Source organism: Chinchilla lanigera, unplaced genomic scaffold, assembly GCF_000276665.1.
Source record: "Chinchilla lanigera isolate Chin_1 unplaced genomic scaffold, ChiLan1.0 scaffold00009, whole genome shotgun sequence".
In the NCBI taxonomy this organism is placed as follows: Eukaryota; Metazoa; Chordata; class Mammalia; order Rodentia; family Chinchillidae; genus Chinchilla; species Chinchilla lanigera.
This window is the reverse complement of record NW_004955410.1, coordinates 33,288,045-33,305,705: the sequence shown is the minus strand read 5'-3', so window position 1 is coordinate 33,305,705 and position 17,661 is coordinate 33,288,045.

Genomic DNA, 17,661 nt, shown 5'->3' with positions numbered 1-17,661 from the left:
TGCCTGGGAGATTCTTTCTATTAGTTTTCTTATTGGAACTGTAATCTTTGTTATGTCTTTTTAAAATATTTTCAGAACATTTTGGAGTGTTGTTTTGGTAATCATGATTTTCTTTCATGGAAGTATCTTATTTCTCCACTGATTTTGAAAGAGAGTTTTGCAGTGTACATCTATCTGGGCTGCAGCTTCTTTTCTTTTAGGGTCTGAAATACTTCATTCCAAGCTCTCTTTGACTTAAACATATGTGTTGAGAAGTCTGCTGTGGTTCTGATAGATTTTCTTTTATAGATGATTTTTTTAACAGCTTTTAATATTCAGTTCTTGTGCTGGATTTTTGGAATCTTGACTATTACATGCTTTGGTATAGATTTTTTTGATCATGGCTAATTGGAGTTCTATTTGCCCCACTTCCTCTTTGTCAGATTTTTTTTCATGCTTGGGAAGTTTTCTAACATTACTTCTGTGAACAGATTTTTTTCATGTCATTTGCACTATCTCCTGCTTTTTCATCAACTCAGATCAATCTTATATTGTTCTTCATTGTGTCATCTAGCAGCCATTGGATTGATTTTTTTTTTTTGTAGTCTCTTGATGTTTTTAAGAAATTTTTATTTTCATGATTGCTAACCACAATCTTCTCTTCTAGATCTGATATTCTGTCCTCACTTTAGTTTGTTGGGCTGCATTTACTTTCAATGGAATTTTTAATCTCCTGGATACCTGTTTGAATCAGTTTCATAGATTCCATTTCTTTACTATGTTGTGCATTCATGGTTTCTATCATTTCCTAATCTCCTCTATTTTTAAAATCTGCATGTACTCTAAATCCACTTAGCAAATCTTTCATTATGATCATCATCTCTCTCTTTTTTTTTTTTTTTTTTACCTGAGAGATTATGTCTGATTGGATTTTCTCTATAGCTTCATTCATTTGTTTTACTTTTGCTGCTACCATTCCAGAAAATTCAGTTGGGTTGCTTCTGATCTCCCTATCTCATTGTCCCCTGACTTGTGCTGGGTGAGCTGGAGTTCTGGGGTTACATTTTGCTTCTGCATCTCGCCATTTTCTATATTTTAAATTTTAGGTGTTTTCTGCATTGATGCTTGTACATTGTTTACGGTAGGTAGCTTTATCACTAGTATCGATGTTTCCTTAGGAAATGTCTATTTCTCAGAGATGTCTTCTTGCTGTAGATGGCTCTTCCTTTGTATCTGTCCTAAGATCTTACTGTCTCAATTTGTGAGGGAAGAGACATTTCTACCTATTCAACTCAGCACCCAGTCCTTTTGTGCTGGACTATGATGCTGATTATGATCCCAGACAATCAGTGTTGTCATATAAGGGAGAAGAACTGATTACAACAGGTATGAAACCCTGACTAAAGTAGAACAGTTAGCAATAAGAATAACATCAAGCACAGCCTAGAAACTGACAGACTGTGGTAACTATTAATTTGGTATCTTTAACCACAGGAGCAAGATTTACCGTTATTTAACAAAATCCAACCTAAACTAGGAACTTTTATGTAGTGAGTTTCCCCTTAGTAGAGTGATTTTATCCTTTAGGAAGAAATTTAAGGGGGGTGGGGGAAAATAAATAAATGAAGAGAAGCACAGTAGAAGCAAGGCTGAAGGACAAAAGATGATCACCCAAGCTTTGGGAAACTGGAGAAGACAACAGGAGAAAAAAAAATGATGCAAAAGATAAAAAGAATATTGAAGCAAATCAGAAAGACTAGAGACAGTGTTCATTCACATGCAAATATAAAAAAATCAAGATAATTTAAGGAAGAAAAAAGCTAAGAAAAAGAAGTAAACAATAAAAGCAAAAACCCAAAGAACAACACAACAACAAAAAGACAGCAAAAGGAAACCAAAACAAACAAAATCAATAAAATTCCTCAGGTGTCCACAGTTCTGTGTTGGTGTTCATGTCAGAGCCCAGATCTGTGCTGGATTCCCCTGCTAATTCTACAGTAGGATTTGTTCTGGGTACAAGATTGATCTTGGCCTCTGGATGTGGGGCCTGGGGCCAGAGCTTCAGCCAGCAGCTTTCTTTTCTCAGCAGCCTCCCTATGTCTCCTTACCCTGTTCGTCTCTGTATCACTCTCCAAGTTGTGGCACCCTCAGAGACAGCCTGAGGCCATTCCCAGTCCCGTGTACAGCTGGCCCCTCTCGATCCTTGCATAGCCTCCTCTGTTTCACTCTACTGGATCATCTCTGTCTCTCTCTCTCTCGCACACAGCTGGGAGCAGGGTGGGTGGGTGGTGGTGGTGGTACAGTGCTGACTTCTCACTTACGTTCTGTTGCACCCAAGGCTGCTTAACTCTTGCATCCCTTTGTCTTTCTCACACTGCTGGGTGCAGGGTAGGCTCAGGATCTGTTGTATCCTTTGAAATAGTTTAGGCTTTGCTGTAATAGAAGGGTTTGTAGAAAGCCTCAGATGGTCACAGTGGAGAGGTACTGGCTTGGACTCCCAGGCCACTCTGCCACATACCTGCTCTGTGGCCGGGAAATGTTATTTTAGCTTCCTATAGACAGTTTCTTTATTTGGACAATGATGTTAAGCACACCACTTACCTCAAGGAGTTAAATGATTTAACCATATATACTCTATATGAACAACCATATATTTTGGTTTGTTGAAGGAGTCGCCTGATTATGCCTATGGTCTCAGTGTTATTAGTAATGATGCCTCCTGTCACGTTAAAAGTATTCCTGGCTTAGATAATACATTACTGTGTGTTGTTGCTATAGTTATACAGAAATTTGAACAGTAGCTGGAACATAATTCATGCTATATACAAGTTACCAATTGTTATTATTGCTTTGCTTATGGTGGGTTTGTTTCAAATGTGGCTTCCTCCTTCTCTGGACTTAAGTGGTCCTGTAATGGACCAACTTTGAAAATGGACAGACATTGTATAGGAAAAGGAGGAGGAATAGAGAAAAAACATAAAGATAACAGATAGATAATAGATAACATACTAGATAACAGAAAATAAAGCAATTGTTTTATGTACTTTCTTCTGGGGAGACAGTACCGGTGTCTGCTCAAGAACACAAAGTCAGAGGACTTCAATGAGGGCCACGGTCTGTCCTATATGAATGTCTTTGTGCAAATCAAAAAAATTCAGAATTACAAATTTGATATAAAGCACAAACTCCTGAGCACAGAGACTGCACATGGAACTGGACACTTTCAACAATCTTGGGTCTGAGAGCTTGTGTATTAGCCTATTTTCCACTGCCATCACAAAATACCTGAGGCAGGTGAACTTTCTTTCTTTTCTCCTTTCTTTCTTGAGACAGAGTCTTGCTATGTCACTCAGGCTGGTCTTGGTGGCTGGCCTTGAACTCATGGCAATCCTGCCCCAGCCTCCCAAGAGGTGGGATTGAAGCTATGAACCATCACACCCAGCCTAGGCAGGTTAACTTTATAAAGAAAAGAATTTATTCGACTCATAGTCCTATGGTGCAAGGTTGAAGGGAAATATCTGATGATTGCTTTCTTGTTGGCAGAGTCTGCAGCAGTACAGGGCATCACAAAGAATCACATGGCAAGAGATAAGCAGCATGTGTGTCTTCTGTTCTGCCTTTCTTCTTATGAAGGCTTAAGTCAGCCTAAAAGAGGAGACACTCAGCCACACAGATGTTCACTTTGGGTTATGTCATGAGCAAAAGCTCCAGTCTCAAGGACAAGGCAGTGGTCTCTCTTCTTATCAGGGGTTCATTCTGGTGACTTTATCAATTCTAATCATATTCCAAAGTCTCCACATGTAAACATCATAGTCAGATTAAGTTTCCACTCTCAATACCCCACAGTAGGGATTACATCTCAACACGTGAGACTTTGGGGGATGCTCAAAATGTATCCAGCTATAGCAGTGCATATCTTCCTGGATAAGCAAGATCCGAAGTCCAGTAGATGCCGACTTCTGCACAGCATGAAGGAGGGCAGTGATCCACATATTATGATGGTGCCAGCATGCAGCCACCAGATGGTGCTATGGGTACAGAAATGCTGGTGTCAGATCCCAACTGCACTGTTTAGAGAGGAAAGGGGTCAGGGGGCTGGCCAAAGTCAGTGGGAAGGATCTGCTGATGTCATAATGTCCCCCTAAGATGGGGACCCAGTACGTCTCCCTGATTCTACTTGAATAACCCATGGCCTTTCCCAACACTTTAATTCTCCCATAGTCCACTAGTCCAGTTTCCCTTTCAAATATTGTCATCCTGGGCTATGTATTGTGACACATGCCTGTAATCCCAACTAGTTGGTAGGCCAAGGCAGGAGGAAGGCCAATTTGAGGCCAGCCTGGGCAATTTAGCAAGACCCTGTCTCAAAATAAAAAGATAAGTAAAAAGGGTCGAGGATGTAGCTCAGTGGTAAAATATTTGCCTTCCATGTGCAAGTTCCCCAGTAATGGAACAAACAAATATACAAAAAACAGTTACCACTCTGAAGCCAGTCTCAAGAGCAAACAACAAAAAGACCAGCATAATTGAAGAAGATGGGTCAAATTTAAGTTCAAAAACTTTATTTTACATTCTGTGAGTTACACAGTCTTGAGCTGCAGCAGTCACCCAAGGTTTTTATACACAATTGATAAGGCCAGGTGTGAAGAGAGGCTTATTCCAGACCAGAAAAGCTGTGATATATGTAGATCTTGAAAAAGGTAAGGGGCATCCTGCGAGCAGATCCCCTCTCAGGCCCTCTATCCTGTGCACACCTGCTGAACTCTTCCTTTCTACCCAGGGATGAATCGGGCCTCCTTTAAGAATGCAAATGAGCCCAGGATAGTTATTCATGTTTCACTGGCAAAGTAAATGAGTTTTACATAAAAAAGTAGATGCAATTGATTAATATAAATATGAACAATTAAAGCTGGAGTTGGGGAAGCTTATGATTGGTAAATTACAACTGTGGAACATTACATGTACACTAACAAAGCATCAGCTAATTCTGAAGGCGAGAAGGCTCATGTTTCCCTTCAAGGAGATTTATCTGCACACTTTGCATGGCAGTTCTATGCTAGCTAGAAGAGCTGTGAGATATTGTTAGTATTTTCATGATGATGTGTGAATACATTCCTAGCATGTGTAATCTAAATGTGATGCCAGATAATTTGAAACACTTGAATTCAGCAAATTACTTGAATCACTCAGGGCACATGTCTGTGGCATTGGGTCCACTTTTAACTGTTCCTTAGTCAAAGAGGCTTTGTTTTGCCACGTGGTACTTCTTTCTCAGTGTCATCAAGGCAAGGCAATTGTACTTAACAAGGACAGAACCTTTTTTCTCTTTCCTCTCCAAACATGAGAAGTATTAAGTCTCCCAATTTGCCAGTTGACCAGTGTCTTGGATGAAAACACTCAGGGTTTCCTTGGGAAGGCTGAAGGTGGCCGGGCCTTTTGGAGGTGTCCCTCCAAACCTTATGCATTCATAGTGGGCTTTTGGGAATGACTGGATCATGGGTGTTTGATACGGGATCATGGGTATGTGATACTGGATTAGTCCACTGGTTGGTTTAGCATAATTCTGGGTGTGGACGATGGATTTACTGAAGAGGGAAGACTCACCCTGGGTGTGAGCACCACCAACCAATAGGCTTGTAGCCTAGATGGAGTAAAAAGGGAAAGCAGAAGGAAAGCTGTTGCTTCCAGCTTGACACACCATGGACTGCTTCTCCTCTGCTGGACCTCTCTGCCATGTTGCCCTGCCTTGGAACTGGCCGGCTATGGACTGAAACCCCCACAAACTGAGTTTAACTATGTGAGGTATTTTGTCCCAGCATGAGGATAGTCACTAAGATAGGCTCCCCATATACTGTAATCTTTCAAGGTATATTTAATGAATTTCCACTGGGTAAGTACCACACCCAAGTGAAATGAAACACAGCGACCAAGAAGTATATATTTTCAAAAGAAAGAAAGAAGGAAGGGAACTATATCTATATCTCTATATCTCTATATCATCTATATCTATATCTCTATATCTTTATCTATCTATATGTATATACACACAGTGTAGTTAAGATAATTGTACTACTAATTTCTATTGGTTTATTGAAAGGAGCTGTTAATGTTTAATTGTTTGATCAATCTTGCATGCCTGTATCTGGTAATCTGAGCAACTACTTTGAAGATAACAATAAGTAATACAGCAACCATTGGTGATTTCCTATCATCTTGTTTTGAAATTCTGTATCGTTGTTATAGTTTTTCTGTTGGTTTGTTTTTCTCTTTATTTCTGTTGTTTTGTTTTTGTTTCTTTTCTCTTTAAAAAAAATAATAAAAAAAGAAGTGTACATTTTCATATTTAAGAGTACCATAGGGAAACTTTGGAAGTAAATTTTCACTTGGATAGAAGCTTTGAGAAAATCCATCTCCAATATTTATCAAAACTTGTAGCTTCCTCAGGGAGTATCTGTTTCATATAACTGCACTAATAAGTGGGTACAAGTTAATTGCACTTACTTCAGCTGCCATTTGTTGAGTCCCTTTCCTTTGCCTGCTGCTGGGATAGATCAGTGGACTGCAAAGATAAGTAGGTCGTGTTCCCCGTCCCTGGAAAGTTCATGATCAAATATCTCCAAATAGCATGTTAAAAACTACCTTTAAAATGGGGGAAACTGCTAGAGGAACACAGATTAGGAAAACTTAAGGGGGCAGTGCTATTTATCTTAGACCTTGAGACACAAGAAGGAGTTGTTTGGACTTGCGGGGAAGTGGAAGCAGAGGAGATTTTAGAGAAGCCGGGAGATGCATGGTGGGGAAGGGAAGATCACTGTGATGCTTCAAGGGATGCGTGGCAGGACCCGCCTCATCCAGCCCCAAGCACTCAGCCACGGCTCAGGGGTTCGGAGCATAGAGGGGCAAAATAGAAATAACTGAACAAAAGTGCCTAACATTCGGTCTGATCTCCTAAAACACTCAGGAAGGCACAGAAGCCATGAAGGCTACTTAGAGGGCCACAGAGAGGGTTCATTACAAAAGGTCTGACAGTCTGGGCACGGTGATGTAAACCTGTTATTCTAGCTATTCAGGAACGTGGGGGAGGAGGATCCCAAGTTTGAGGTCAGCCTAGGCAACTTAGCAAAACCTCCTCTGAAAATAAAGATATTAAAAAGGGCTAAGGATATAGCTCAGTAGTTGAGCACTTGCTTTGCTGAGGTTTAATCCCCAGCACAGAGAGGGAAAACAAGTGACTGGGGCAGAAAGGATCTCTTGGGAGAATGAATTTGAAGGGATCACCTTTGAAGAGATGGTTTGGATTCACTGATATTGTCTTTGTTAGCGGCACGCCCCCTGGTGGTTCCCCATTAGACTAAGAAGCAGTCTTCCCCAGACCTTCAGTTGGTGTGGGAGAAGAGGACTTTGAGGACTTTTTGGTTATGAATTTAAGCAGTAACCTGCAGCTCTGGGTCACTTACAGTTCTTTGATGCAGAGGTGGTCAGTATGTTGAGCACCCTTGCATGTTAAAATGTCCATTCAACACTACAGACAAGGTGTCCACATGGAGCCGTGTGGTAAGAGCATTGGAAAGTCACTGGCTTAAGATACATCCTGTGCTGGCCTCCTGGGAGTCTTCCTACCCTAGGACCAATCTTCTGTAGAAGGCCACTGTTAAAGTGTACTTTTGCAGTTTAGGTTAGGAATAAGGAAAGAGTCTTCTTGTGGGTAAACTAACATTTATTGATTACCTATTGCATGTCAGGTGTTATTCTGGGCTCTTTCATATGCTTTACTATCTTGAAGTATGGCAACTATCTAGTATTCTGATGTCAATTGTAATTGGTCATGTGAAGTGGAATTTTAAGTTAATTTTTGTTTTTCTTTTTATATAGAGGCAACTTCTCCAAACTTCTCTTCCTGCTGAGCACATAACCAGCATGTCCTCTTCTCCTCAGCCTAAAGCAGTGACAGAGTATGCAGATGCTGGAAGGCCGGCAGGCACCCAGCTTCCTTTACACAAGAAAAGGGAGAACGAGCTAGAAATGACAAAGCAAGTGTGGAGATGCGCATTGTCTCTCTGTGCTCCCCCCCTTCCTTATTATAAAAGACCCCTATCCACCTGTACAAGGTGGGGTGAGGGTTTGAGGCAACCATCTCCTTGGATCTTCAAATAAATTCTTTTCCCTTTTTACCAAAATAAATGGCCTCCATTGATTTGGTTATGGTGCTCTTAGTGTATTTATACATTCAAGCTATCAGCACAGGCTAGTGTTAGAATATTTCCATTACTCTAGAAGTTTCCTTGGGCCTCTTTGCACCCTATCCCCTGCTTCACTTTCCTCTCTGGATAACATTTGATTTGTTTTCTGATTCTAATTGTTTTGTCTTTTCTAGAAATTTTATATAAATGGGATCCTGCCAAACACTGTTTAGTTTCTGGCTTACTTATTCGTGCGGTTCCTCTAGCTTGTTGGCTGTATCATTAGTGTGCTCCTTTTTACTATTGCCTAGCAGTTCGTCCCACACCTGGCTACATAATTTGCAGGCCTACTACAAAATGAAAATGATAGAGCTCATGTTCAAAAATCAGAAAAAGTACCATCCAAGGTGCTAAAGTCTAATGCTTTTTCCTCCTTTTGCAGTTTATTTCTCAGTGTGCCACGATGTTATTATTTATTAGCTGCTGTCTTCCCTTCAGGCCCTGTGACTCTCCCCTCCACCACTGGCTGTGGCCGAGCAAGTTGAGCCCTGTTTCCCCTTCAGGTAGCCCAACAGCCTCAACTCAGAGAGGACAAGTGACCTTCCAGGGAAATGCACCATCCATTCTGGTGTGTGCTAAGTACCCAGAGTCTATACCTGTCACATTAGGCTTCACTTACAAAATAGACAATTGCAAGTAAATCGTTAAGAATTTCAAGGCTGGTGGTTTTACTCAGTGATAGAACAGTAGTCCAACGTCCTTGAGAAACTGGGCTCAGTCTCAGTACTGAAAAATAAGGATTTTGAGATGATAACCTCAGAGCATGGGCCCTTCTGAATATGGCACTGTGTTCACCGGCACTGGTTGTTGCACGTGTGTGAAACACACCCTGACTCCATGCGGTGTGGGTGTGTTTGACTTAGGAACACCCTGTCATTTTTGTTTCCCCAGATGATGGACACCAGATGAGGGACACATAGGTTTTTTGGGGGTCATTATGAATGTGCGAGTCTTCATGCAGACATAGGTATTTCTTTTTCCTTTTTTCAGTACTGAGGATTAGGCCCAGTATCTTCCCACTGAGCTACATCCCCACCTCTCTTGCCCATTTTTAAGACAGGGTCTTGCAAAGTCACTATGATGCCTGGGCTGGGGGTAAACTTCACGGTTCTTTTGCATCAGCCTCTCAGAGTGCTGAGATGACAGGCATGACAGGCGTGCATCACCACTCCCAGCAAGGTTTTTATTCTTCTTGGGATACCTGGAAATGTAACTGCTGGGCCGTGTGTTAAGTGAGTGTATTTAACCTAGGAACAGGCCAAACTGCTTTCCTTGAGGAGCTGTGCTGCTTTTCATGTCCTCTAGCAATCAGGCGATGAGGGTTTTTGCACATCCTTACCAACACTTATTATTATCTGTCTTTTTGATTATAGCCATTCTGCTAGGGGATGTGATATTTTCTCATTGTGTATTGGACTTGAATTTTCTTAATGACCACTAACATTGAACATCTTTTCATGTGTTTCCTATCCATATATTTTCCTTGATAAAATGTGTATTTAAATCTTTTGCCCATTTATTTTAAAATTGAGTTATTTGTCTTAAAATCATTGGGCTGTCAGACTTTTTTTTCTATGTCCTGAATACAAGGAATTTCAGAGCAATATTCCTTGCAATATGACTTGCAAATATTTTCTTCCAGGTGGTATCTTTTCATTTTCCTAATAGTGTTCTTTTTTTTTTTTTTGAAAAACCAAAGTTTAAATTTTAATAAAGTCTAATGCATTGATTTTTCTTCTATAGTTCATGCCTTTGGTATCATCAGATTGTTTTTATTACTCTCCTCAGGGCAGAAATTGGGCATCACAGTGGCAGAAAATTGCCATTTCTTACTTGATTTTGGACATGGGGATGGAGGCAGATTTTCTTGATTCTATTATAGCATAAAAAACAGAGAGGAAATGAGAGTGTGGTTTAGGACCTCCTCCTGCCCTCCTCCTCCTGCCCTTCTCCTCCTGCCCTCCTCCTCCTGCCCTCCCCTCCATAGGTGGCAGACGTCTGGGGAAAGGCCTTGGGCCTTACTCAGGGGTTACTGATAAAAGTCTTAGTGTCCCTGGCTAGCATGGGCTCTTCGTCTATGTGTAGAGGGAAGTCATATGTGGGTCAACGTTAAGGTTAAAATAGAGGAAGTCTTTTCTTAGGAAAGAAACACAGACACAAAGAGCTGGCTGCCCTACAGCTGCCCCAACCCACGGGCTGAGTTACACTGGATAAAAGACACATCTTGTATTTAGAGGGCCCTACACCCATCCCTGTCTCTATCTCCTGCTTCCCTATTGCAGGGACAGCACCTCTTGTACTTTTGATTAACTATTTGCATTCTTTCAAAGGCGTGCAGCATCTTGCGTCTTTGTTTAGCCGTTTGCTTTGTTTCCCCTTCTTATCACCCCAAAGCACAGCTGCCTCCTGTCAGGATGCTACGTCAAAGCCCTGTTAGCTCCCTGCCTCCCTTGTATACCTGACCTACAGAATCAGACAATCTGCGTTCAAATCTGTCTCCACAGCTCCTTTGCTCTTTGGCCTTGACCAGATGACCTAGCCTCCTTTGAATCCTCTTTGCTCCCTGCCTTGTTATTCTGACAGAAGAAGGGAAACATCATCTGGACATTTCAGGATGAGGGGCCCTTTGGACTCATGTGAGGTATTTTGCTGGATCCCATCTTTACTTACACCAGAAGGGAAAGAGTTTGAGGCTGAAGCTTTAGGGCTTTAAAGTTTTGCTTTATTTTAAAATTCTAGAGCCACACTCAATTAGTGATCAGCATCAACCTCTATTTTAGCTCAGATTGCAAGGGGGAGGGTAGATGCAGTACTCATAAATGGTTGTGATGGGACACCTTGGGAAATTCCCATTAGCTTAAGAAATATTTATTGAGCACCTAGTATGTGACAGGACAGGATGCATCAGTACAATGAAGCAGACAAAAATCCTTGCTTTGTGGAGTAGATATTACTCCAGGAGAGGGAAAGAGTCAGTAAAGATGCACCTTGACTCACAAAAGGGCAATGAATGCCCTTGCTAGCCCATCCTAAGCAGGAAATAGTGCGAGTCAAACGTGCATTTTATACAGCTAAAGTGCTTTGTATCTGGGCTTAGCAGCACAGCTGGCTGCTGCTGCCCAGCCTCCAACCAAACACACAGCCCTGGAAAAGGATCGAAATTCAAAATCCCAAGGTTTCTTCTGCATGCATATCATTTTCTTACACGTTGCAGTGAGATGCACGCGTTTTTATGTACACCGAGTAAGGTGGGGTCTTAGTGCTGTCTCAGGTGAGAGCCCTGGGAGCAGAGGTTGCCATCATTTGGGAGGAGGGTGCAGACCTTGCCCTTAGGGGATGGTGCACACAGCCTGCCGTCTGTGACTAAGTAAACAGGCTATACCTTCCCTCAGACAGAAAACCACTTCTCGCTTTTTTGATGCCGGTTGGAGTAGATCTCCGAGTAACTATGATGACGTCCACCTTTACATACCTTTGTTAATAGCGCGTCGTTGGCGCCCTCTGGTGGTTGGTTCTAACCATAGCTGAGCCACAGGCGACGCGCTGGAGTTAACATTTTATAGAAGCCCTTATTATTTAATAAGAAATACTTGTTCTAACAGTTCTTGCGTGAAATTCAGCGCTTCAATTTGCTAATGATACATATTCTACAGCTTAGTAAAAGTACTTGAACATCAAGTTTGTCTTAAAAATAAATAAGCACAAAATAATCACAAAAACGTGGGTGGAACATTTCTGCCCAAGAATTACCGATAATTTGGAGTGCTTAACTATTCTAAGCGCCATCCCAACTCTACAGGGTGTCATTATATTTCTGTCTTACAGACCTCATTTGCTCCAGGTCACTGAACAAGCGGGAGTAGTAGTACTGTTACACTTTGGTGCTCTGACTGCTGTACAATGCTATTACACATGGGGTTGGATTTTTTATACAATGTCTAAGTCTCTAGTGTCAGCTTTTTCATTCTTAAATACTCTCACTTTTAAAAAGAAAAAGAAGATTTGTACACATGTGTGTGTACCGATACATATACAAAAATATGTGAAGGTAAAACATATCATGCAAGAAATACCGCTTACAGATAGGTAGGTAGCAAGGAGAATTTTATATTTGTTACAAAGCAAGATGAACATATGTCTTAGATATATGAAGGCTGTTTTGTGGTGATATATATATATTCTATTAATAACATTTGCTGCTATTCATTAACTCAAGTTACTCTTCAGATTTGGATTCATCAGGTGACATTGTGTATGTCTTCATCTCTGTTGATCTAAGCTTCTTAAAAGCAGCATGATGTTGGATTTATCTTGGAGTGCTGGCATTGAGGACTCTGTCAGTCCTTGTTGAATGAATGAACAATAGAATGGATGAATGAATATATCAGCTAAACTTTCTTCACAGTAATGTGTTTGTAATATCGATAGCAAATGCCCATGGGGTGCGCATGGTTCATTACTTTCCTAACTACTTTATATGTGCTAACTCACTTAATGTACAACAACTTTGTGAGGTAGGTACCACTGTCACCAGGTTACAGATGAGGAAACTGAAGCAGAGAGACTAAATAGCTTGCTCAGGCTGGTAAGCGGCAGAGCTAGGACTCTAACCAGGGAGTCTGGTTCCAGAACTCATGGTACACGGTCTTAAGCAAAGAGCCCTGAACTGGCCTTGGCATGGGTGTTTTTACAGAGTTGTGGGGCGACTACAGAGGGATTTCATGTGCTTGGTGCTTAGGGGGGAAGCGTATCGAGCATGGACTCCTTTAGCTTTGGGAAGCTCGAAGTTCATGTGACCCTCCAGAGCGAGTTCTTGGTGCCCACCCTGGCTCCCCAAGCTCGCTCCTGCTGTGTGCTGCCTCAGGGGGGCGGACACAGCAGCCTGGCTCTTTCCCCAGGGTTGGCCTTGTCCCTCCCAAGTGCCATACAACACTCCAGAGTGGATTTAAAAATAAACTTTATTTTTTCCTTTCTTTAAAATTAATTTTACTGGTAAACTTCTGGCATTCATAATGATCATAATGTCTGAATAGGGGAGAAGGAGAGTATAAAATGACTTAAGAATTGTGCAGAAAAGAATGCTTCAAAGCTGTGGCTAGGGCCAGGTATGGTGGCGCATGCCCATAATCCCAGCACTTGGGACACAGAAGCAGGAGGATCTCTGTGAGTTTGAATCCAGCCTGGACTACTAAGTGAGTTCAAGGCCAGCCTGAACTGTATAGTGAAACCTTGGCTCAACAAGACAAAACAGAAACAAACAAACAAACAAACGAACAAAACCCGAAAGCTGTGGTAGGGACTTGTTAAGCCATGCTCCCTGGAGTTGTTTGTCTAATATTGTTTGTTGAAATAACAGTAAAGAACCGTGTTAGGTGGGTCCCTACTTTTCAGGAAAGAACTGACTGCTTTCCTATAGAGTTTTTTATACACTGTCCCTGAAACCAAGTGTGTAAATGTGGCCTGTGTGACAGACAGTTGCAGGAGATACTTGGATTTGGCAAGGGAAATTCCTTTCTCTGTGAGCGGAAGCATCCCAAACTGTGAACATCTCATCTTTGAGGCCCAAACTTGGGACATTTGGTTTTGGAACTTGGTTTATGTTAATACTTCGCTTTTTATTTTTCCTGCATCGGTGTATACACATTAGCTTAAGTTCAGGGAACTTTAGTTGGGAAAGTCTCTTATTCAAGCCTACATGATAATTCTCATTTTTTCTTGTCAATTTTAGTAAATTATGAGACTTAATATTTCTAGTCAGCAGTCCTAGCCTGTCATTTTTCCATTTTCTACACCTTTATTTGCCATAATAAGGGAAAATTCAGTGAAGTATTCAAACAAGTGCCTAAACACTCTGCAAAATGGATAAAAATGGGATGGTGCTAACATTGAGCCTGAGCTGGCGGCTGGCTTGATGGCTTGAAGGACAATGTATAAAAGATCCATCACCCCGCGTGCACCTTTATGAAACAGTATCCTGCTGTAACGGAGTGTGAAGAGAATGGAACCCCACCAACAGTTTCAGAAATTTTCAGGCAATCACAATATCTTTTACAGTATCACATTAGATTCCTCTGCTTCGAATTTCTCTGTTCATTTCTTTGATAGAAACTTGCTATGGGCTGGATTGGGACCTGCCAGAATTCGTAGATTTAAGTGCTAACCCTCAGCACAATAGGATGTGTCTTGATTTGGAGATAAGGTCTTTAAACAGGTAATTAAGGGAAAATGAGGTCGTACAGTTGGGCTTTAATCCCGTAGGATTTGTGTGCCTCTAAGAAGAGATTAGCACACAGACTCACGTGGAAGGAAGACCAGGCCAAGACACAGCGGGAGCACAACTGTCTCCAGTCTAAGACATCGGTGCTACTGACACTGTGATCTTGGACTTTGAGCCTCTAGAGCTGTGAGAAAGTAAATTTCTGTTAAGTCACCAGGACTCTGGTGCATGGTTTGTGGACCCTAGAAGTGCAGTCCTTTAACCAAACACTAGTACCTCTCAGCAAGACATGCAGGGTCTCCCAGGCTGAGGGGTCAAGAGATGCAGTCCCCGTGGGCCCCAGGTGAGGGCCAGGGTTTGTGAGCATTGGATGTGCAGGCAGAGGCCACTCTTGAGTTCCCCACTCACCTCACAGGCCTCTTCATGGAGCTGCACATGTCAGCTTTTTAATCTGTTCAAGGAAACTCTGGTTGGGGCCTAAAATCTGGACTCCACCCGTCCCTTCACTTGCAAGCAGATCCTTATTTTCTTAGATTCCATGGTGTTCACACTGTTTCACACTAGTGGACAAAGTAAAAGTATTGCAGTTGTACGGGAGGGCACAGTGAGGAGGGGAAAGAGTTTTACAAATCTGCACTTACATTTCTACATAGAAAAGCTTACAGATCATTGTAAAAGAATATTTCCTTCACGCGTCCTAGAAGTAATAGGTGTATGCAGTGTGCAATTAAAAAGACAAAATTTTGCCTGTTTTTTTTTTTTTTTTTTTTTTTTTACTGGGAATCGAACTCACAACCTCATGCTTGCCAGGCAGGTGCTGTGCTGCTGAGCTAAATCCCCAGCCCCGAAAAGACAAAATTTTAAAGAAAGGAACATGTGCCTCCCACAGTTCTACCATTCAAAATAACCATTATGGACATTGTAATTGCTGCCCTTCCAAGAGTCTGTCATATGCATATATGAAACTAATGCACTATAAAAATGAAATTATGCTGTAAATGTGCTATTTTGTAAACTGTGCCAGCTGAAAGTAAGTTATAGACATTTTCCAAAATCATCAAATGTTCTTTGAAAGTGCAAATTTTGTTTACATGTCACTATCCCCAGTATATAGCCATACTTTATTTATTTAATATCCTAATACCCAGGCAATATATGTTCATTTTCTAATCAGAAATGTGCACCAAATGTAGTGGAAGCACGGTGAAAGATGTAGTTCAGGAAAAACTTTTTTGAAAGACATTATGTTCAGTTGCCAAAAAATTAAGGAACTTTACTTAGACAATTGCAACTGAAATTATTCTTTCTCGGTTATTATGTATTGTCACTGGAGCTACTTTAGTTTTACTGAAAGCAATTTGATTAAGTATGAAGTTCAAATCAAATTTATTGTTATTACTCATTTTTGACAGTGTGAGCACCTGAAAAGGTTTCTGTGAATTCAAAATGAAAAACTCCCACATTTCCCCCTCTTTATATTTACTTTTCTTTCCAAGCTGACAAGGCCTGGGATAGTTTTCAACGTTTTCTGAAAATTTCCACTCTGTGCAACAAGCTCAGAATGCCTGAACTTCTGTTCCTATTATAGTGTAGAAGGAATAGAAAATGCTAATGTGTTTACTTTAAAATGGGTAAAATTACAAGATGAAAAGTCTCCTACAGGACAACCACTATAGAGCATTTGTTTTTTTTGTTTTGTTTTTTGTCTTTTTGAGACAGAGTCTTGCTCTGCAGTTCAGGCTGGCCTTGAGCTCACTTTGTAGCCCAGGCTGGTCTCAAACTCGTAATGATCCTCCTGCCTCAGCCTCCTCAGTGCTGGGACTACAGGCATGCGCCACCACGCCCAGCAAGCGTTTGGTAAGGGCTTAGTACTCACCAGGTACTTTCTCATGAATGATTTTCTTCAGTGCTCACCTTAATCTCACACCTTAGGTAAGTAATATTTCTTTCTTTTCACATGAGCAGAAACTGTGTCAAAGAGGTTGAATCAATTGCCAGGAACACAGAGCCCTAAATGGTGAGTCCAGAGGAGTGTGTTTTTTCCATTACACAGCACACAATTTTCTGATGGCCAGGACAGCTATTCAAATAGTTTTTGGACTCCTTAATGGGAGTTCACTGGCAAAGAGTATGCACACATTGGCCAGGTGTGATGACAAAGTAATCTGACTCATTATGTGGGTGGTTATGGGAATTATTGTCCTTGTTTTGTAATCACATCCTCATATTATGGACAGTGAATATCCTTGTGGGGGGCACATGCATGAAGGGCTACCTGGAAAGTGGTAGGACCTTGCCTTAAAAACGTACACATCCAGCTGAATCCCTCAGCCAAGACAGAACTGGGGAGCCAAACATTGTGACAATACTTTATCAGGGCTGCACCCTGAAAGATGTTCAGAAGGTTAGTGTTGAAAATGCAATGACTTTGTTATTCTTCTTTTTCATCCTTGCTCTTTTAACTTGATGCTTGCAATTGATTCTCTGCTATGACTTTGGTTTACTTTGGAAAATACATATATATATATATATATATATATATATATATATATATATATCCCAAATAAGATAGTAGCCAGAGACAGTATGAGAATCCTGGGATTCTGGAAGGTGTGGTAGAGAGGGGTGAACCTTAATAAGGGAGGTTGGTTGCCAGAGTAAAGCCTCTTTTCCTTGGGGCCCCATGAGGGAAGCCACCTTATGGGGCGGTGCTCTCATGGCATGCCTCTTTAAGGGTAGGACTGGCCCCGCCTCTTGGCTTGCTCTGCTGGGTTTTGAAGCCCCATAGTGTTGCCAACTGTAGCCTCAGAATTTCAGATCATCTTGTCCAATTCTAGAGTGAGACTGAGCTCTCCTTCTTCCATTTTCCCAAGCATTCACTTCTCTGGGACCATCAAGTGCTGCTGATTCTGTGTGCAAAATATTCTCCTGCTTAGATCTCATCGCCCACTGCTACCACCTGCCCTGTCCTTCAAGCCCCATCATCAGTCCCTTAGGCCAATGAAATGGCTCCGAACTGGCCTCTGATCTCCCCGCCCAGCCTCCTCATGGCAGGCACAGTGAAATGATTAAAGTATTCTCTGTGTTCTTTACTCTCCCCCTTATCATTCCTCACACTTCTCTTCCTTTGTAACACTTACCACAATGTGTAATTACGTCTCCTTCCCTCCCTCTCTACCACCCTCTCTTGCTACTGGGGACTGATCCCAGGGCCTTCACACTGAG